The sequence below is a fragment of the Chroicocephalus ridibundus genome, chromosome 1 (assembly GCF_963924245.1).
Source record: "Chroicocephalus ridibundus chromosome 1, bChrRid1.1, whole genome shotgun sequence".
Lineage (NCBI taxonomy): Eukaryota > Metazoa > Chordata > Aves > Charadriiformes > Laridae > Chroicocephalus > Chroicocephalus ridibundus.
Window position 1 is genome coordinate 110881477 of NC_086284.1, and position 22774 is coordinate 110904250.

The window sequence follows — 22774 nt, forward strand, 5'->3', positions numbered from 1 at the left end:
TAAGTAAAACACCAACTTGTATGTGTGCACGGCCAGAAACGTGACAACTTAAACTGATCTTTGTCTTCAGAAAAGAAAGCCTACCTAGCATCCACAATCACACCACTGTGCAAGGCCCTGTCAAAGTAAAGCTCACCCATGCAGGTGAAGCTATCTGAAAATAGTGTTAGGCTTCTAATAGTTCTGGCATCTGAAAAATGGGCCATATCTCTTTTCTTAGAAAGCAGAAGAAACAGTCTTTAACAACTCTTCTCTGTCAAACCAACATCTGCCTTATTGCCCGTGAAGAAATATTCCCCTTGAAGTCTGAGAAGCAGAACATCTAACTCTTACATTGTTAATACTAAAAATTAGATGCGAATAAAATTTTTCATGCTTTTTTTTTCCTTTCTTTCTGTCTTTTCAATGTCCCACTAAGGATGGCGTATTTCCACTGAGGGTATCCAAGACCGAATTTACTCAATTTTTAAAGTAAAAAGTAGTTTATACTTTTTGCTGATCAGATGCACTGAGTTAGCATAAAAATAGAAGCTTCCAGATTTGCTAGTTGTTTCGCAGAAATGATGCTTCAAGTGACTGGGGCAGTTGCCATGGGTAAACTCCTGGCCTCATTAAAGTTTTCACAAAGCTTTCCACAATGGTTTGCTGGTCTAAGTGCAGTCTATGAGTACTGCTAAAATAAAACGCTCAGAGTACAAACTCATGGCTGTTTTCCACAATCACTATTGAATAATAACAGCACACTCTCTTCCAACCCCACACTTAAAATACATTTTCAAAAATAACAAATTAAGAAAAACCACATGTGTTCCATAAGAAATACCCAACTGGAAAGATTTTGCTAAGGTTTTTGTTTATCACATATTTCTTTATCTTAGCATTGCCATTCCTACTTCAATGTGACTAAGTGGGTATTAAAATGAGTGACACTACCCATGACCCAAACCATTGAATGCAAGTAATGATGGGCAGCTGAGCCCCATGTTGAAAAGCCGTCGCCAGCCCCCCCTGCTTCTCCTCCCTCACTTTTTCCCAACCTTTTGGCCAGATCTAATTTAAATGTGAATACCTTAAGTAATTGCCAATATTTGTAAAGTCAGTACATGCAACTGCATTAAAGACAACAGATTTTTGTGTACTGTTTTGCAAGGATTTTTTTTTTTTTTTAAAATGCCCTGTAGTTGCTGGGAAGGTGCTTGGTAAAACTTGCCTCAGTTGGTGTACAATTGTTTTATACACTTTCCCCTTACTTCATTCTTTAGTGAACATCTCTGGAATAAGTAATTACTGTGGGAACACTTCTTTACAGCAATTCTCAAACAGCAAAATTGGCAGAGGTTGGTTTTATAAAGTTCACAAACTGAATGGTGCCTTATTGCCATAAACAAAGGGATTTTAACTACTAGCATTAAAATACACTAAGAATAACAGATAAGTGAATCTGTGAATAAAGATAAGTCCTTAATTGACAAGAAAATGAAGGATTAAGCTAATGCAGCATTATAGCAATATGCCAGGGATTCAAACTTCGGCCTACATCACCATTTTGGACTAAGTGATTATAAAAGCTTTTTAAATGACAGAAAGCAGGACTCCCCTGAGAAATTTTCTGCCTAAAGTTTGTCAAAATGAGCACAACTGGTACTAAGCCTCAATATAGGCTCTCTAAATGAATACATAATGTATTTAGTTACTTAAGATAATTGAAGTCTTGCCAATTTAATTAAAAATAAGCCACCTATTGAAAGGAAAAGATATTTCAAAATCTCACAACTACTGGTACCACTGGATGAATTCGATGAATTTGTTTTATTATCTTCTACCTACTGGCTTTACCTGAGAAATGAAAGATCTTTTGCCTGAAAAGGCAGCTCATGCAAAAGTTCCAGAATCGAATCAGAAGTCTTAATGGGCTTAACTGAATAAGAACTGTTAGCCTTGAACAGCAATTGGTGTACATAAGTATGTACGTGGTTCGAAATTGCATCTAGGGAGTACCTTAAAAATCTCATTGCTTTTCTGTTTGTCCTTCATACCATACACAACCTTTGTAAAACAAATAAATAAAATTAAAAACTAAAAGGAACTTACTGGAAGATAAAGAGTTAAATTTTCAAGAGGTATTGCAAGCTGATCTTCCTTTTGAATTAACCAGTGCATGAATATATAAATAGATAAATACACTCTTTGGGGATTACACTGAAATCAAGGATGTGAGAGAACAAGTTCACGTTTACTACCAGTGGAAAACGATTTATTCAGACCCTTGTATAACTTTTAAAACTATAGCAAAGGAGGAGACGAGACAGTCTCTACCTACTAACAAACGCATAATGGTTTAACTTACTCCATGTACAGTCAAAAAATATGATAGTCATTTCTTATTCAGGCTGTTGGGTACAGACACACTTCTCTTCCTAGTCCTATGAAACCAATTCTAAACCCTACAATAAAGTCACATTGTGGAATGGCTCTGAGACCTAGTTTCTCTGAAATAGTTAGAAACTGCTCATAATGTATTTTCTCCTGAAAGAGACAACTAGGACACTAGAACACATGAAAACTTAAGTGCTTTGTTAGACTGAAATCAAATCATAGGATTATAGAATAGTTTGGGTTGGAAGGGGCCTTTAAAGGTCATCTAGTCCAACATCCCCTGCAATGAGCAGGGACATCTTCAACTAGATCAGGTTGTTCACAGCCCCGTCCAACCTGACCTTGAATGTTTCCAGGATGGAGCATCTACCACCTCTCTGGGCAACCTGTTCCAGTGTTTCACCAAACGCTCTTACCCTTAATGTTCAAAGAAATCTGTAAAGACATTTCACTACACAGGAAGGCCTAGATGTCTATGTAAAAGCCTGAGCTTACCCATAGCTCTTCCTGAGTCAGTATGAGCTTATTGAAGAGAAAAGCATTACTCAGTGTGGATAAAGACAGTACTCAACTCCAACACCGGTTATTCTGCATTTTGATATATCTGCAATATCATTCCCTCCCCGACAGTAGACAAAGCATTTTAAAATAAAACTACAGCTGAAAAAGTCTACCTTATTTAAAGGCACTTATTATCAAGAATAGTAGATTCAACTCTGACAATGAACCGTGTTCATTTAAACCACAACAACAAGAACCGTCCCAAATCTATGCAATTTTTTTGAACACGTTCATTACAAAAGAGGCTAGTCATATTTGAAAATTTTTGTTCTAATGTTGAACTGTGCAAAATGTTATCAGCAATCTTTTTGAACGTGATAAAAATGATTTTTCATAGAAAGATTCTGAGATTGTCCTGAGTTTTTGTTAAACAAAAAGGCAAGATTTGGCCCTGCTTCGAGCAGATGGTTGGACTAGCTGATCTCAGGAGGTGCCTTTCACGCTGTATTATATTATACATCTATGATAAAATTATCATCAGCTGCAATGGACTTTTGGTCAATCCTTTTTATATATTCCTCTAAAGTCACAGAACAGGGTTTTTTTCAGTTTCTGGTTTTAGATTAATTTTCAGACTCATTTGATGAAACAAGAACAAATCTGTAATTAAGAGCAATGTCCTTTATAATCCTGTGAGTTCAATTGATAAAATTGTACCCATAATATATCTTAGTTTTTTAGGCCATATGTTAATTCATCTGAAGTAAACATGTATGCTTTTTTTAATTTTATTTTATTTTTTATTTCCAATGAAAAACAATCCAATGAAATTTTTGGTAATTTTACTGTTACTCACTTGTCTTCCAGAGGGGGATGAATTCTTCAGAACTATCCAGAGACCTTAAGATATACAGACAAGTCCTTAAGCGTGAACCAAACTGTTTTAAGAGTGAGATAGCCAAGGCAGAATGTTCTGCAGCACTTAAATTATTCTCTGGCCCCTAAAGGGGAAAAAAAAACAGAAAAGAAAAAAAAAATAAGGGGGTGGGAGGTGGGGGAGATAAACTAGACATCCCGTTGCTAAATCTGAATTGCAAAGCACAGAGTCTGGAGAAGAGTTACCCACTCAAGATACTTTACGTGTAGCAAGAGAAGGGTGAGCTGAAGGAAGGTTTCTAAAGAAATAAAAGTGACAAGGAATGCAAGTTAAAGTTCAAATAAAGTGAGTGAGCACAAGTAGAAACAGATCTGGAAAACCAAATCACAGTAATTTTTGGGATCCATTTCTTCCTCTGGAGATTGACAAGCTCCAAAAGCGTGCAAGGTTGTGTAAATGGAAGTCAAGGTTTAAGAGGGCTCAGACCATCTTGGATTTGTTATATAGTTCATCTTTAAAACTATCTTAGAGCCAGTGTTGGTATATCATGCCACATATTAACACACAGAGCTCAAAATATTGTTTTTACTCTGAATTTCAAAATGTAGTGCAGAAATTGGACTAGGTCAAAGTTACAGTATATCTAATTTTCTGTAGAGAAAAGCATTTATAGAACTTAAAATAACAAACGGAAACATTCACTGAGAATCAAAAATTCACTAAGGTGAAACAAAGAGCAGAATGCTCCCCTGCTCATATAAAGCAAAGTGACGGGGTTATGGAGAAACAGGTCCATATAGTAAGAGATTATCTCTGATCTGAAACGACACTCTCATATAAAAGTATGTGGAGTGCATACTGTAGCAGGAAAGAAAAGATGGCAGAAATCATAGGTGGCTACCTTCAAAATCTGCTAGGGTTTTGTTTTGTTTTTTATCGGAACTCTTAAGAAACTAATCTAAACCACTCCCTTCATTCTCCGCTTTCCCAGTGTGGTCATTACTTGTTCACTAAGACATTTCTTGTAGAAAACATTGTAGAAGTATACCCCAAGACAGCATCTGTAGATTACTCCTGGGAAGTATGTCCGTTGTAAAGAATTCTGGAGAACAGGACAGAGCAACTTGAAAAAATATAGTCGAAAGCTGGCCAAATCAGATGCAGTTAACTGCTGACAAAAAGCAACATCAGAAAAACAGAAGTATGATGAGACATCATGGGTAAATCTAATGTGCACATGTCAGCTGAACTCACAGACCCTGCAGCTACACACAAGTCATCATAGTATGTGCTTGGACTGTGCATACAGGAACAATTAACCAATGTTGCATGAATGTAGGCTTCAACATAGAAATGAAGTTACAGGTTCCAACTGCTGATCATGTCGTCCAAAATGAGGAACCGGAATTTGAGCACTTGAAATCAAGAGTTAGCTGAAAGAACTTTCAGTTCAGCCACATGAGTTAGAAGACAACTTCTGTAACAAGAAGCAATTGGAACAAAGAAAGAATGCAATGGGTCACATTCTAACATAATGAAAATGAGTGCAGATCCACTTATATCAAATTTGCCAACTTATTTCCTGCGGCAGGAATAAAAACCAAAAGAACAAATTCCTTTCAATTCTGTTAGCTAACATAAATATTAGAGCCCCTGTGCATAATTTTGCTCTTGAATACACCAGTATTGACTTCATCAGAGGTCCTAATTTTATATTTACAGAGGCAGTTGTGAGAATAAAACCATGGTTAAACCTTGACAGATTCAGAGAAACAGGCAAATTTTCTTTACTAATTGAGTTTTCCATTGCTTATATACATATGTTATAGTTTCAAAGCAAAGGATTTTGTTTACTTGTCGCCGACTCATACATGTTTGCAATGTTTAATCTTCATTTGTGAAGTTTATGGAACCTTAAACATTGCTTTAATGCTGTCACTGTCCTGTGTAAGGTATTTTACAATAGACTTTTTAACAGGCTACTGCACATAATCAACATTTGGATATAGATTCATGTCACATTATGGAAACGTATTTATAAAAATGTGGGAACTTGATTAAAGTTTCACAGACCACATTTAAAACTGTACTGCTTAAACTTAAAAAGCAAGTAGAAATTACTTCATGTCTGAGTTAATGTACTGATTAAAATCTTTTAGGAGCTGTGGGTAGTCAGCATCTCTGAAAGTCAAACATTTATTTAAGCTGACTGTGACTAACTTTAAACCTTGATGTTTGAAATGTTTGGTGGATTTGATGGGTTTGTTTGCTTTTTTCCTTCTTTTTTTTTTAATTATTATTTTTAACGTATGCTGATATTTCTTATCCTTTCCTCCCAGGGAGGAGATGATCATAGAAGAGGGGTGGGTGTTTTCCCCACTACTTTGGGAAGATATCTGGCTGTAAAATTCACATAGTTTTTTGAAAAACAGACTGACTCAGGTCTTCTGGCATTTCAGAAAAAGCATTCAGTTTAGTTACAATATGGCATACAGTGCTACAGCAATACTATTGGGTTAGCCTAAATAAGCTGGTATTCAGTACTGGAAACAGGTTTACCTCCACAATGTGGAGCAAGGCCTAATTAGTTCTGTTCCCTCTTCTCACTCATTTGATCTCGTCTAGAAAACAGCAGAAATTATTTTCTACCAGCAGATGGACTTTCCCATGGCTCAGACAAGATAGCTGGTGGTCTCAGATCTACAACATGAAAACGATCATTGTCTGTGAAGTCACCTTGCTTGCTGGCACTCTCTATTCAAAACTCAAGAACTGAAAGAGCACAGACTTTACTAACATCTCACTCCTAGCATAAGTCTCATCATGAGATTAGTAATGATGCTGTTTGGAATTGCAAAATGAAGCAGAAATTCCTTTGAAAACCAAATTATGAAAGCAAAGTAGCATAAATGAAAAAAAAAACAAAACCAAAAAACAAACACACAACCCAAAACATCAATTTAAGCAAACTTCTGACGAAGCACAAGGTGATTTCCAGTGACTCCCTAGAAGGCTTCTATGCAAGCCACGCTTCAGTAACCTGTCCTAGGGTTTGAGGCTCTATGCTGTGGAGCAAAAAGCCTGGAAGAGAATTCAACTTCAGCCTTTACTCTGACAGCCTAGCCTGTTAGCTCCATAAGAGAGATATCAAAAGACCAAAGGAAACTTTGTATTACGTCTTAATGGGAAAACAAAACCTGTCCTCTGGCCCTGAGGTCCACAGGACAGAATGGCAAGGCTTACAACTGTATAGTCAATGCTGTTTCCTAAAAATAGGATGCATGTCCATACTGCCATATCATATCACTTGGCCCACGCTATCACTTAAGACATGTTCAGCCACAAGCCAAAACTGTGTCAGGGAGCATGCTAACAATTAAACAGCATGGACAATTGCATACTAGAACTAAAAATAATGACCTGATCCTATTTCTTTTATTAATATGGACATAAACTAGAAATGCTGAAAAAAATTCTTTGCTTTAACCTTCTGCTTCCGACTACCTTAAATTGAAGCAAATTGTCTGACATACTGCACGATCACTTATGGTCACAGAAACCAGAAGAAAAATACTAGCTTTTATCAACTTTGTGTGGAATACTAAATAGATGTTACACAGGAACAGAAACTAAAAGGAAGACACATGCATTAGCAATGGTCGCAACTGGCAGTTGTTGCTATTTTTCCTGACCTCTGAAGTAATGGAATTCAGTATGGATTCTTAAGATCAGGTAGAAATCTTACTTCTGAAGTTAAGAATGCAAATAACTTGTTACTTATAGCATCATGCCAGAGCAGGGCCAAGCAAAAGCAGCTATTTCCAAAAGTGTTTAGATCGTATTTCTAGTGCTTAGAACAAGAAATTACAAGTGGCAGTATGCTTAATAAGCAACATGGAGTCTAGCAACTTATCACAGTGAACAGGGGAAGACTGAAGCAATCACAGAGAAATGTGCTTAAAAGGCAATGCTGAGCAAAGTTGTTCAGTCTCTTTAGCAACTTTGTAGACTATGTGAAAATGCAATTTCATCTCTTCACATTTCAGGATTGTTGCAATTGGAAAATGAATCATTGATGGAAAGCCCTTTCCAATCCATTAATTTGGAAAGGGCACATGCATAGCTGCTGATTGAAGTAGAAAACAGTATTGAAATAAAAACAGAGTGGCAGGCAGATCCAAACGAGAAGTGCTGGAGAAAATGCTGTTGAAGCTCAAGATCTGCAAAAAAGTGCTGGAAAACACAGGAGGAAAAGGTGTGGAGGGGGAGGACAGTAGTGCTATCTAGGTTCATGGCCAGTATTGAAACCATGAGCTTCCTCAGTTCTGGGTCTACTAGAAAAGCTCCTCTTTTGTCTAAAGAACACAGACAAAATTAAATTATTAAAAATGAAGTGATAAAAAATACTAACACCTGACATTTATGGAAGTTTACACAAACAACAACAGACGTTATCACAGAAATTTAAGTATCTAGAACAGATCAAGACTGTCTTCAGTTTCTAGTTGGCAGTCTTTGTGAGAACAGTCGTGCCATGAAACCTGTGCAACTTCATAATAAGACAGAAAATAATCTGTAGAGCAGATTTATTGTGTTGGGAAATTTCTGAGTTTATTGGGCATTACATTCTTCTCCATTTGAGTTCTTGTCTAGACAGGAGTAGTATATAAAAAGGGTAATTGTTTTAGGACAAGAGTTGTCCAGAACCCAGACTGATGGTCACTGTGGAAGAGATTTATTAGTTATGTTTTCTACTATCACTATATGAAATATTCAGTTTGAGCGGTGGGCAATGTTGGAGTCTTCATCCTGCGCAAATGCAGGTTATTCAGGAAAGCGACTGGTTGAGATGTATGTATTGGAAGGCTTGACTGCCACAAAAACTCACTGCAATTCACATATCTCAAAATCAGATGTAGAAGCCAGAGAACATTCACTGTCAGTCAGTCCTATTCTAGACTAGTTCCTTTCATTTGATCCATATTATTCATTATTTCAAAGCACAATTTGGTTGGTATATTTTATACAGATCATTTGAATATTATCTGGATTACCAAAGAGGCTGGTAAAATCTTTTTACAGTAAGAATAAGGTGAAGCTACAAGAGCGTGCGTCTTCCCAAGCCTCTGACCTGAAAGCAGGAGAGGTTGCTCCTCATTCATCAGATGTGGCCTCTGCTCCACAGTCTGCTCAATCTGAGCAGCACTGTCAGGAGGGGATCTCCCACCACTGCTGTGCATCTGGTCACACGAGTTTATGAGCAGCCTCACTGTGGCAAGACACCAGTGTTAAGAAGGGCTGCCAGTGCATGGTAAAGAAGCAAACCCAGACACTGTAACGGACCTTGTCATGGCTTAAACCTTTGGAACCGTAACCAAAGCAGTTTGTAGGAGTTTACTCCCTAAATTTGGACATCTTTAAGATGCTGTTTGGTACCCAGACTAAGCTGGCAACAGAAGAAATTAAAATTCACTCAAACATTTGGGCGCTTCTGTACTCCAGTTCTACCAATGAACATATTCATACAGGTTTCCTTAATGACAGCTTGGCTTTTCTCACTACCTCATTTCTGTGTATCTGCATCTTACTGAGAACTCCTTTTAGAATGAAACACATTTGTCTTCTGTGTTGTCTTTGTGAACTTCCTATCACACTGATAGAAAATCAGATAGAAAACAGTTTGGGTATTCAAAAGGGAGTTGTTAGAACCATGTGATAAATGCACACATTCCTATACCCAAAGCCTTCGATACCACCAAGAAAAAGTCAAATTAGCATAGCTGAATTTCCTCACTAACGCCGTTAGGCAGAAAGGTGACTGTATGCCAATACCTTCACTAGACCCAACCTGACTATTAAAAGTTTTATTATTTTGCATATTATTTTTTCTTAGCGGACCACACACACACTCCTTGTTGTAAAAAAAAATAAATTGCATGTGGTCATTCTTTTGCTTACTTTTTTTTTTTTTAATAACTGTTTTGGAAGTGTTAACGGTACGGTTGCTATACCCTGCTTTTGGTTTTTAAGAAAAACATGCAATATTCCCATTTCTTTAAAGAAAGAGACTGCTAGGGACTGTGAGCCCTAATAATGCAATTTTAAACCCATCATACTCTCCGTTCTTTAAGAGACTACAGAAGGAGCTACTTCAAATGCAGTCAGGAACTTGATGCCAGTTCTTCCAATACATATCACTTACATATACAATTAAAGAAGTCTTATCAAAACTGCTTTTCATAAATGCAGTGCTTTTTTGAGGAGCTATCACACTGTGTAAGATCTCGTTTGCAAAACTTCATGATTACGCATGAACAGAAAGACTATGAATTAACTTGATTTTGTACCCAAAGAAGAAAATAGGACTCTTAAGAGGAGTAGGGTTTATAATAACAAGGATAGCTGTAGGGCAGTCTGAACCTCAAGGGGAATACCTCCAGACATACTAGTTATAGTCCTTTCCAGCACATGTTTAAGTCATTCTGTCACTGGACTTGCATATAAAATTGGATTTCTTTTCCCATAACGAATCCCCAGGAAACCTGGCAAAACCAGCAACATTACCCTCATAGATTGAGCTAAAATTGCCACAGTTCTGGGAGAGATTTCTACATTACTGTCAAGTCTTAATAATAAAGTTCTGTATTTTTATCACTTTGCACTACAAATTAAATTCAAAGCTAGGAAGGACGATACTCTCAGCATGTATTTCGAGAACTATTAAGGAGTTTTTAGAAAGGTGGTGCTATGGAAAATCCAAGAAACCAAGAATTGTGCCAAAGCAAACTGAAAACACTCAGCCACCTCTGACAGAGCCTAAATCAAAGCCTTACAGAGCTAGTAAGCACAGCAGAAGACTTTGCTAAAATTTGACCAAACTTGCCTTAGACTTAAAAGGGAACATTGCCTGCACAAGTCCAATTATCAGTCCATCACATTTCTAAATAGCCACCATTAGCAATGAAAGTTTTCAGGCAGCCAGTTAAACTTGAATGGATAACGGAAGTATGAGGCAGTTCAAGTAAGTGAAATGACATGTCTGCCTACGGGCACACATGAAAAAGGACAGAAGAATGAGATGTTCCGTTTTCCAAAAATGTAACAGATGAATACAACTGTCATAACAGTTTTTCCATAATGTATTCAATATGCTATGAATGTGAAAAGAAGGACAGCTTATTTGACTTCAATGATCATCAGCTGCATTCCCACTTCAGAACAAACAGAGCGAGACCAATGCTGGAAGCATTCAAGAATGGGTATCGTGTTGCCTTTCTAAGTTGAAGGCACTCATCTATTGCTTTTCAAATAATGAGTGCTTTAACTATTCGACGATACATCTGTAAAATCTTTGCTACCCTACCCACCTACTTAAACACTTTGAAAGCACCTCATCTCATTATTCAAGTCTGGAGTCCAACATCCTTATTCCCTGAGTACTTTCTTGCCATGTAAGTAATCCCAATCACTGCAACAGTAGAATTACTTGCATGTAAAGGCATTGTTCAAAGTGAGATGAAGACTGATGGAGTAAGGCCCGAACTTACTAAGCTTAATAACAAAAGCTGGGGAATTTTATTGCCAGTACATTATAACTAATTAGGTACAACACATTAAAGAGGAGAAAAGAAACAGTTTTAGTGACAATATGTGCATTGTTTCACTTAATTGAGACTAGGAGTTTAATCGCTTAATTCTGCTATGATCTCTTCATGCACCCTTTCATTGATAAATACAAAACACTGTGACTTCAACAAATAAATGTGAAATCAGTAATTAAAAACAGTAATAGCAATTAAAACCAACTCTGGCTCCATCCAGGAAAGCCACAGTATCATTAAAGGCTGTAGTGGTTGAATTCACAGGAAGGAGAAAAAAAAAAAAAAAAAAAAAAAAAAAAGAGTGAGTTCATTCTGTGATTTCTATTTTGGAAAATAAATAGTACTTATTCAGTCACTTATCTTGAGAAGAAAGGATAAAGTAATAGCATTTTTGGTCTAAAGCCACCACTTCATCTCCCTCTCTCTTCTCTTTTTCTCTCTCTCCTTCTTTTTTTGTTCTTGTTAAGGAAGCCTTTTCCAACGCATGACCATCCAAAACAAAACAAAGACTCCCCCAAATTACCCTTTAAGAATAATAATTAAAGTTTCGCTCTAATAGCCTGTGAAGTATAAGTATTTTCTCCATCAATGTAGTAACACAGCACAGACAGCTCAAAGTTCCCACGTTTGCTTGCTAAATGATATTAGCTGACGGTGACGGAGGAACCACCTGTATAACATAAGAAGATAATTTTGTGCCCCCAGAGTCATAAAGTCCATGGGTGCTTAGCTGAAACATCCATTTTATTGCCAGTAATGTTTGCATGTCTTGCACAGGGGAAAAGAGGGATGTTCTCTATATAAGAAAAACGTGTCTCCCTCCCATTTACCTAGCCTGATTGCCAGCTTCTTTTCATGGTCTCAGCACTTTTTGCTCCTGAGTATGAAGAACAGATGCCAAAATCCCATAACAAGAAACTGCTTCTCACTAGATTTCTTGCAAAGTTCAGCATACTAAAGATGGTTTTGACAAACCATTAACAGAGTCCAGAAGAACAGCTTCAAGGTAACAATCAGGTTCTGAAATCAAATCTCCACGCTTTAACTGCAGCCAGAGACTGTAGTGAAAAATTAGGAGAGCTTATGATTAAATCAATGGAAACAACTTTCAAAACAATGTAAACTAATAATTTTACTACTTCCAACTCTGACATTATGTCTTTGCTAGTAGCTGTGATTTCTGGTGGATATTTTTCTTTTCATCTCTTCCCAAACCCTTTTTCTATGTCACTGAGCAATAATTTCCCTATCAAATTATGATTCTTCGCAACAGAAAATTTCAAATACAAACAAAACACAAAAAATACAGTCAGAGAGTAAATGCATATTGGTGAAGGTTTTATGGATATTTTTAGCTAGATGACATCTCTTGCCTCGACACGCACTGCAAGGGAAAGCTGTGCTCATCTTCTGATCAAAAAACATTTGCTGCAGGAAGTTGAATTTACCTTTTGACCTTTATTCTCTTCTATGAGCTTCACTCTCTCATATGAGAAACACAATTTGTTTTCACTAGTCAAAAGCTGCTTTATAGTTATGTTGAACTTTCCAAACGGGATTCAGTGTAAGCATGAACATAGTGTTTTCCCAGGTCACTCCAACAGTAGAATAGGAAGAACGAGGAAGCCAGAAGTCAAAGTTCTTACATAAAAAGGACATTACTTCCACATGCAGCAATCCTTTATTTTAATCCACAAGTCTATCTCTGGCAGACCTACATGTAGAAGCAGCCTCGGAGTTCAACTTTTTTGTCACAGTGCTTTGCTATATACCTTTCTAAGTGAAACTGCCTTATGGACACAGGTTCTGTTACCCCTTGGTCCATCTTGCTAAAGGCATTTAATCTTAAAAACAATTCCCCTAAAAACATTAGATATGCAGCCACATATACACTGTATAAGAGTACACAAAGGCTTACATAGGCTTAGCCACTTTTCCCAATCTTTCTGTGTTCAATTACTCATTATAATTATTTTTCCTTCAGCTGAAACACAGCACAGTACCATGAGGAATGTTTTCCACCCTTACTGAAGGAATATATCACTTTCAGTCCCAGTTCACACTGAGATACTAGACATAAAGACAACATATTATGTAGCAGTAAACCTGCTATATCATCTTGATCCAAAAAAATTCTAGTATGTGCTAGAATTGCCTTCACATTTTAATCTCCATAAAGCAGAACTGGACAAAATACTTGGACTCCACTTCTGATTGAAAATAGAAAAGCTGAAATAAGAGCTTTTATATTTTAATAAATTAAAATTCATTTAATTTAATGAAAATTAAATAATTAAAATGTATTTCTAGTAAAGAGATATTTTACCTTGCTATCTAATAACTGTAAAAATACCGAAATATTTTAATTAGGGCCAAAAATTATCATTAAAAGTTGAAGAGCTTTTTGAGTAGAATTTTGGGGGTTTTTCTTTCTTTTTGTAAAGGAAAAGCAGCGCAAGTCATGCACAGGGACTGCCCTGGCAATTTTTTAAATTATTTTCTTTTAGCATTTTTTCAACTAATTCTTGTAGCTCATTACAACACATGGGTTTTTTTTTTTTAGTTTTTCAATAAGCTGTCTTTAAATACAGTATTTTTGCTCAGGCTGGAAGATTTTCAAATGCTCCTGAAAATTTCTGGGAGTCTTTCAAGGCCAACATAGCCCAGGAAACTGCTGGTGTGAAAGGCTTCAAGGACTATGTTCACAGAAAATAACTGAAGACAGTGCAGTGGACTACTGAGCAAATCAGGAAATGAAAGCTAAGAAGTTCTTAGCATCACATAAAACTTATACAAAACATTCATGTCAAACATGAGTCTGATTAGGATTTTGTACTGCACCAATGTAGCTAGGTGTTCACTGACTATCCATTTGCACGTTGTGTCTCCGCACAAGTCAAGTTTAAACTGCTTCCCTAGTCTATATTCGCTCAAAAAAATAAAAATAAAAAAAACCCAACAACAAACCACCACAGAACTATTGACTGCAATTCCCCTAACAACACACCCTCATCCTATATCACCCAACAGAATTACTACTTGTAGCAAATTTTCTATCTTCAACACCAGATCCTGCTTCACTTGTAATTTTCTTAAACGTTATTACAGAACATGAATATTTATAAACACATACACAGAAAAAATATTATTTCAAGTACCCTTCTTCAATATACTGTAATTTTTAATGTAAAAGATATACACGATATATTTCTACACGCAGCCATAAAAATCTACATGAAGACAGAGTTGTAAGACTGTTAAAGATTAGCTCTTATTCACCAACGATCCATAACAGTAAATTCAATAAAAAACACAAAATGAACAAAGACAATACACAAGACAAGCAAGAAGCACAAGCAAAAATAGCAATCTTCCTGTGATAGAAGGTAGTAATACCTGATGGTATCTCCAAAACTCATCTCTGAACAGGGAAACCCACCAGGGAACAGCTACCAAACTGCATTATCTTTTGTAATAACACTGGAGAACTAAACTCATCTGTGAAAGTCATTAATGCATTTAGGTGCTGCTATAAAGATAACGTATAGCCACGTATGCGCTGAAAGAATGAGCATTTTTTTTTTCTAAATAGCACTTCCCAGCAGTCTCACCAGTGATATTGAAACCTCTTGTTTGATTGGGCCAGGCAAATTCAATAGCTAATTTAGGAAAATGCACTATTTTCTTCTTTCTAACAGATGTCTGTCACACATTGCTATAATAAATGGTCACTGAATACATTTGACGCTATCACAAATGGAACAACTTTTTCAAACACCAGTGCAAAGCAGAGGGTTGACAAGGAGGGAGTTCAAAACAAAACTGAGGCAATCCCTCTAAAGAATGTTTCATTTTCCAAGATCTCAAAAGCCTCAAATTTGGACAGAAAGGGTTCGGATCAACCAACTCATAATTCAGAGAAGCAGGATATTAATGAATACCAAATATATGTTATCTCTTTCAATAAATGTGAACACAAAGCGTGCTCTTTATCATGCAAGTGTATTCTGTGCAGCCAATTGAAATCTTTTAATTCCTTTAAATTGTATGGTTTTATCTACATATAATGGGAAAGCACACCGCTGGAATTGCACTTTCATTCATTATTTTTCAACGATTCTAGACATATGATTTTATCAGGATTTCTAGCATCTGGCAAAAAAACGCACAGGACAAACAATAGCTTAAACTGCATATCAGGGTTAAGTAGTGAAGAATAAACATTAGGATTCTCTATGCACCAAAGAATATTTCAATGAAGAAAAGAGGGTAAGCTATAGAAGCTGAAAGCACGTTTCTATACAGGAAACAAAAGAGGAGTGTGGATACTTTCAAGTTTAACATGTAGAAATAGCTCAACAGAAGATAACAAACATGCTGGAGAAAACATCTAACACTGAGGTTTGTGTGCGTATTGGAAGAGGTGGCTGATGATTCAGACGATCAGGTCAAAGACATGAAAAAAAATCATCAAACCTTTTCAAACTGACTTGTGACACAGACTGTTCTTTCTCTCCAACATTTCCTTGGAGGCCACTTAAATAAACTGTTTTGTACTTCGTGAGCAATTCATAGGATCTCTGCCTATAGCAAATAAATGCATTGCTGAAATGACTTGCTGCCTGTCGCTTACCAGGTGCACTTAGTCCTAGGATTCTGCATGAATCTACGCCATACAAAGCCTTGTTTTCAAGGATTACCATAGTGAAAAAGGAATCTAAGTTTGCTCCTATATTTCCTGGTTGGTGTTCCATTTTTTCACCAATGAGTGAATAACCTCAACAAAACCAATCTGAAGAGTTACTTTAGCTCCCTTGAGAACCCATCTAATTCCCTTGAACTGGATGGAAAGGGCATGATCAAAGTGAAAATGCACGCTGAGAGACTTGCTGAAATTATCCACCAAGTAAGACAGGGAGGACAGAACTAATGGGCTGAACTGTTTTAAGTACAGTGTGAAATAAACTTTCTACTATCAAAGTTTAAAATATGCTGAGTACAGAACAGAGGGAGAGCAAATTTTCTAATTCACTAGCTATACACAAAAGTTGGAAAAGAACTGATAAATGGATTATCTCAACAGCTGAGCCCTTAGAACTCAGTTCTGTATTTTCAATTGCCTCCTATGACTCTACCTTTCCCAAATATGGTAGAGGATGCATTTATTTGTCACTGAGAATTCCTCAAAATACTGCTTATTATATATTTGTACCACTTTTTAGAGTATACCTTTCTAACACAGAGCAGAAAATACCATACAAGAGTCCAGATGAACAGGCAGATCTCTTATCACAGGTGATTCTGCATATCCTTCGGCACTGTGAGTCAAAGCTAAACATCCTTGATTTACACTGGCAATGTGTGATTAACTCTATTTAGACAAACTCTTGAATAAAGCAAAATAACACCACTTACTTACAGAGACAAGTGGGGGATACCAGCTTTGATTATGTACAATCTGAACCAACATACATTTTATAGGCATTATTGTGTAGAAAAATCTACATGTTCTTGTATGCATTCTTGCATGATGCTAATTTTAAATAACAGAAGAATTTTCACATTTTAAAGAAATAAAGTGGGATTTATGTACTGAAGCTGATAGAGTTCGCAGCAACAATAAATAATAAGACTACTATATGCTATTCTGACACCGGCTACACTGCATTGCTTTTGTTTCTTTCCTCTTTTTTCTCTTTTTTTTTTTTTGGTAATTTGGACAGGATTTGTGTCTTCTTAATTGTTGCATAACACCACTAGCTCCTGATTAGGCCTCCAGCACCACCAAAAAAATTGCTCTGATTGTTATCATGAATATTAAGATTTAAATAATTACTGCACTGGTAGGAAGGCAAGAGGAGCTGGAAGTTATCAAGAAGCCTTTGGAAAATTTTATTAAGTCACATTAATAATAAGCAATACATGTAATGGGAGCTGTGAAAAGAAATGAGAGAAAACGAATAATGTAGCTACCAGTTATGAAAGCCTAACTGTTAGGAATACGAGGCAACTGGTTATGAGGTGCACAAAATTTGTACCTAGGTCTCTTTCAGAGATACATTTTAATGAAGACATCCATTTCTGTTTTCCGTAGACGCTGTTGTAAAAGAAACAATGCTAATCAAAAGGGAGACTGAGCAGGTAAGTTAAGGAAGAAAAGGAATTGTCATTTATCGCATACCTAGAGTTGCCAGTGACATGAAGTCTCACGTACCCACCCCACTCCAAAGCCTGTTCATGGGTAGCTGCAGACCTCTGACTTCAGACCAGGGGAAGGTATCAGAGTGTAAATGACCGCTCAGCCCTGGTTTGGGCTGGCATTTCAGGCTGTGCCTGCACATCCTATCACAGCCATGTTTCTGAAAGACGGTCTGCCAGAAGCACCAAAGAAAGCAGACAGGTTTTTGGAAAATAACCTTCTTTACTACATTTCTCCACCTAGCATGCCCATTTCTTTTGACACGGCAGCTGTGACTTGCACAGTGTGAATGCCCAGATGCTCCACTGGCCTCCATGTACTGGTCCCTGAACAAGCACACATCATAGTAAGGCAAGTTTTGCCCCAAATAGCTCACAACATCTATATAGCCCAATAGGGAATAGGTGATTAGTGTAGCCCCCTACAGGGAAAACGACAGGTAGCGGGATAAAATCACAGGCTATTTCAGATATGTATCAGAACGTCATAGGAAAATGCAACTGTGGAGCAGGTCTTTACTCCGTCAGCTAAGCCAAAACTTTTTGAAAATACACAAATATAGTTCCAAATACATGCCAGAAAATGAATATGTATACTAAAATTATGTAACTATATCAACATAATGGTTTGCATTCACATCAACATTCATGTTGATGTTGGCTCCCAAATTTGGATTGAAAACAAAACCACCCAGTGTCTTCAAAAAGAACTCACAAGAAATTTGCAAATGCAATTATTATAATTTTTTTGCAATGACACTATGTTGACTATTTAGAAATATATCCACAGAAGCATTAAACCCCAGAATTTTCCATGTCTTTGTGATCATTGTAACTTTCTAAAAATTGTGCAAACAACATTAACACTTTGTTGTTGTTCAGTGATGCAAATGGAAATACATTTTGTTACAAAACACTAACAGATTGACAAATCCTTTTAGTCTTGTTTTCAGCTTAAATTAGTGTTTGGGTGCTATTTACAATGTAAATGTTTATATTTTCAGCATGGCAATCATCATTATCATAGTCTTAATTCTATGTCCATATTTTGCAGGACAAGAAACAAATGGAAATAATTTCAGTTTTGTAGACCAATTAAAGCAGCTGTTTTAACAATGAGTGCATTTACTAAAAATATGTACATTTACATGTACTTAGCCCAGTATCTACATCATTTTCAAGATGCTGCATGTATTACGATGAACTATATCTTACTAACTTAAAGACCTGAAGCAATATAACTGTCTCTCACAAAAAAATCATAGACAAATTGAAGTGATCTACAGGAAACAGCCATAGAACACAAATTTCATGTGAGAAATTAATGGGAATCTAAGAAGCAGCTATTTCACACACATAGTGTTTGTTTCATGGGTATTTCATGTGCAGGCTTCAGGTCAGGAGATCATCCTTCAGTTAACAGAGAAGGGAAATACAACCTTACATCCTAACACAGTAGCTTTCTGGAAATGATCAAAATATGAAATTTTCATGCAGCAAGATGTTTTATCATTTCAGACTTTGTTTTTCATCAGCAAGATGGTTAATTTCAAAATGTTATGTTGAATGGGACATTCCAAAATAATTTAAAAATTCAGACATATTTCAACTTTGCTGATAAATGGTAAGGACCTCAGAACATTCCAAAAATCAAAATATCTTGTTTTAATCGCCTACAGTGTTTCAATGTGTTTTATTTCATGCACCATCAAAATCCCTCTATCTTTTATTATCACAATGTAATACCTAAAAAGAACAATTTAGTGGCTTGCTGTTTTCATTTTTGTGTATATACCATCTGCGCAACTATATTTTATTTATTATAGCTAAAATCAATTGATTTATGTACACGGCACTGAGGAAAATTTGAATGGTATTATACTTAGCACCTCCGGGAACCTAGCAATGCATGTACTACAACAGGTCAGACAGTCCAGTATGCTATCTCTGACTTTAGATGCCTAAGAGAGAAGAGCAAGGAAACACAAACACAGAGAGACACTTTCCTGCTATAATTTCCTAAGTCTTCAGCAATTCAAATCTCAAGGATTTCCTGAATTAGAGGTAATGTCAATGTGTTCAACAGTTCTTCAAGGATTTTTTCATCCACGAGTTTGACTGAATGGTCTTTGAATAAAGCTGATTTTTTCGAATCAGGAGTGTCCCATGGTGAAGAGTTCCATCGTACCATTTTGTGTGTGTGTATGAAGAGATCTCCTGTGGTTTGTTTTGCGCATGGACCATAAAAGAGAAAAGAAGCCCAACTACTATTCTGATAAGATGACATGCTAAAATGGAACGTGCTACATGCGGTTTTATCAGACCAACTCAAAAGCAAATTTTTCATTATGTGATTTTTAGTGTTTTTGAGGTGACTTGACCTTATTTTTCCATTGCTTACCTGTTTTAAACTCAAAAATTCTTAGTAACAAATATTACCCAAAGCTAGCTCAGATTTTACAGAAACAGTAATTTTCATTGGACAACCAGCAGAATTATAAATTCCCAACCTGCTCTACCAGCTGCAAAACATTCCAAATTCTGCACACCAGATCAGATGCACTAAAATGTTCATAAATGAGCTACAGTGTGTTTTTTTTAGGACAGACCTTATAGGTTTCTCCTACTAGGACCAAACACCACTCCACCTTCCCTGGGAAGTTGAAAATGTTGTAAATATGTTTCTTATTGCCATTTGGCCTCTCTTCAAAGCCTTTGAGAAAACTAGTTACAGACAGTCCCTAAATCTGTATCTCCTTTATGATGAATTTAAAAGAATAATCCCCTAGATTTCTTCATGTCCAGGAGAAGTTAAATCGTAAGGATGAAGCAGCTAACTAATAACAGAAGTGGGGAAGCCTTGCTGCCTTGCTACAACCCCCATGTTAGAGGTCAGTCATCCTCATATTGCTGCCTCAGCCCAAAGCTTCCTGACCCTCTCAGAGTCCTCCAAACCATGAACAGATGAACAGTTGTAGAGAAGAAAAATAACTCTTTGCAGTGGACAAAAAGACTTGATTACACTTTGACAGATACCGAGCAGGTTGTGATGGGTGCATCTTTCCATCTCCATACGTACTTACTAAGCTCATTTCCAGGAACGAAAGTACTCAACAACAAGGATTCAACTACTGTAAAAATAGCTTTTGATGTGTTTAGCAATAGATTTCAACACAATGACATTGCACTCATAGCCTCTTGCAGTAAGCTTAAGGTCCCTGGTGATTCAGTTTCAAGCTTGCTGCCCTGAAAGTTAAAGCCCTCCACTTATCTTTTTGCAAGTACAATTCTGCACAAAATTTATACTCTACTAGACTAAGGGCACTGCCAGACAGTATGGGAAGTCTGTGCATATCATATAAAGTAATTACGAAATATGGCATTTCACAAAGAAAGTTCCTTCCAGGTCCAATCACTTTGATACTAGCTTGTAACTATAAGAATGAGGGTTGGTTCTCAACTTTTGAGCTAATTTTGGCTCACGTGGCTTTTGTGACTTTCTATTTAGCCATTTTTGATATATACTGCACAGTGCAGAGCCATCTGGTGAAATGGAATTTACCTCAACCAGAGATCTATCTATCTCAGCTAACTGGGCTAGCTGCAAAGGTAAATTAGCTCATAACTTGTTAACAAAGCAAGACTGCTTCCACTACCAAGGCAAGTGAGTTCAAGCTACAGCTGATATCTAGTCAGAACTGTACCATTCTTTGTATGCTGCTCCTGGTTTACATCTGCCCCTTTTTATGGTTATACATTGCCTGAGATTATCTGAATAGTCTTTAATAATTATCTTGACAATTTTTTTTTTTTTTTTTTAAATGTCTGTGTCATTGGGCCTTTTGGACTAGTTTATTCACGTTAAACGAAATCCAACCCCCCGCCAAACCAGCCTTCTAACCTAAGAATTTGGCAAATATATTTCTCTAAATTTGCCCTTCGGAGATAACTTTCATTTCTTCACAAACTCAAATGAGGTCACAATCAGAAGCTTTATAAATCATGGTACTCTCTTATAATTTTCAATATGTCCTCTTTAATCCTCCTAAAGACACTTCTTAAAAATGTTAAGTGATAGTTTTCATAACAAAGCATTAGCACCTAATTTTATAGTTGCTGGATAGTAACACAGAGCTCAGTTTCTCTCAGTGAAAACAATTGTCTTAAATTTATTTGGTTAAGGATTTTCTAATAGCAAGATATTTTCTCCTTTCATTTAAATGCAGGAATAAAATGAAAAACTATAAATGCATTAATAAAATCTGTCTGGATTCCAAAATATTCACTAAGCGCAATACAACATTGACGTCTAACATGAAAAATGAAAACAACTCTAAGAAGAAATAAAAACACAACTGTAGAAGTCAGCAGTTTACCGCCTTGCACATCAAAGCCACCACCTGGTGGCCTTCAGCGTTACATAGTCCAATGCACACCGCTCAACTGCCCTGCCATTAGCCACCAGTAAAATGAAGACATTTCAGTGCAGCATTTATGCCAAGAAAGAGCCCCTTTTCCAGTATCACTCTTAAGTCATTGTAGGACTGACCTTGAATGGCTGATGACTCCTTTACCTATTATTCACCATCATTTCTATACTTGCTTCTAGAAAACAGTTTTCAGTCCCTTCCAGGCTCTTTCTCATACAGAGAATAGCCATCGCACTCCATTTCCCACAGCCTGATTTAAAGTGAGGAAAGCTAAAGTGTCGCAGTAAAGTAGTAACTGACCTTGTTCACCCAAGATCGCATTGTGATTCAGTATTAACGTATCCCATAAATATGCTTTTTCCTCCACAGTTTTAGGCAACTACGTATCTCAGTACTTGCTAAACCAGAATAATAAACATTCTGTACTCAAAGAACATTTATATGCCAAGTGAAATATATATGTATGTACTATTCTAGATTCTTAGACCAAACTCAGCAAGGCAGATATTTCTCTATAGCTTTCTAACATTTCACCGTTGACTATAAAATAAGCTAATGTGTTTAACAGCACAGTGTTCTCTGCCCTTAGGTAAACATATGCAGGCTATTCTAGTCTTTATTTATGCATTAGTATTAAAAACAATTCGATTTAGCATGCTGCAGAAAGAGAGGATGTACCGGCCTTTTAAAGAGTAGCAGTTGAAAAGTCATCAACAAAAAAGAAACAATTACACCTTTCTCACAGTCACTCTTTTTCTTTTTGAAGGAAGAACCTAGAAATTATTGGTTTC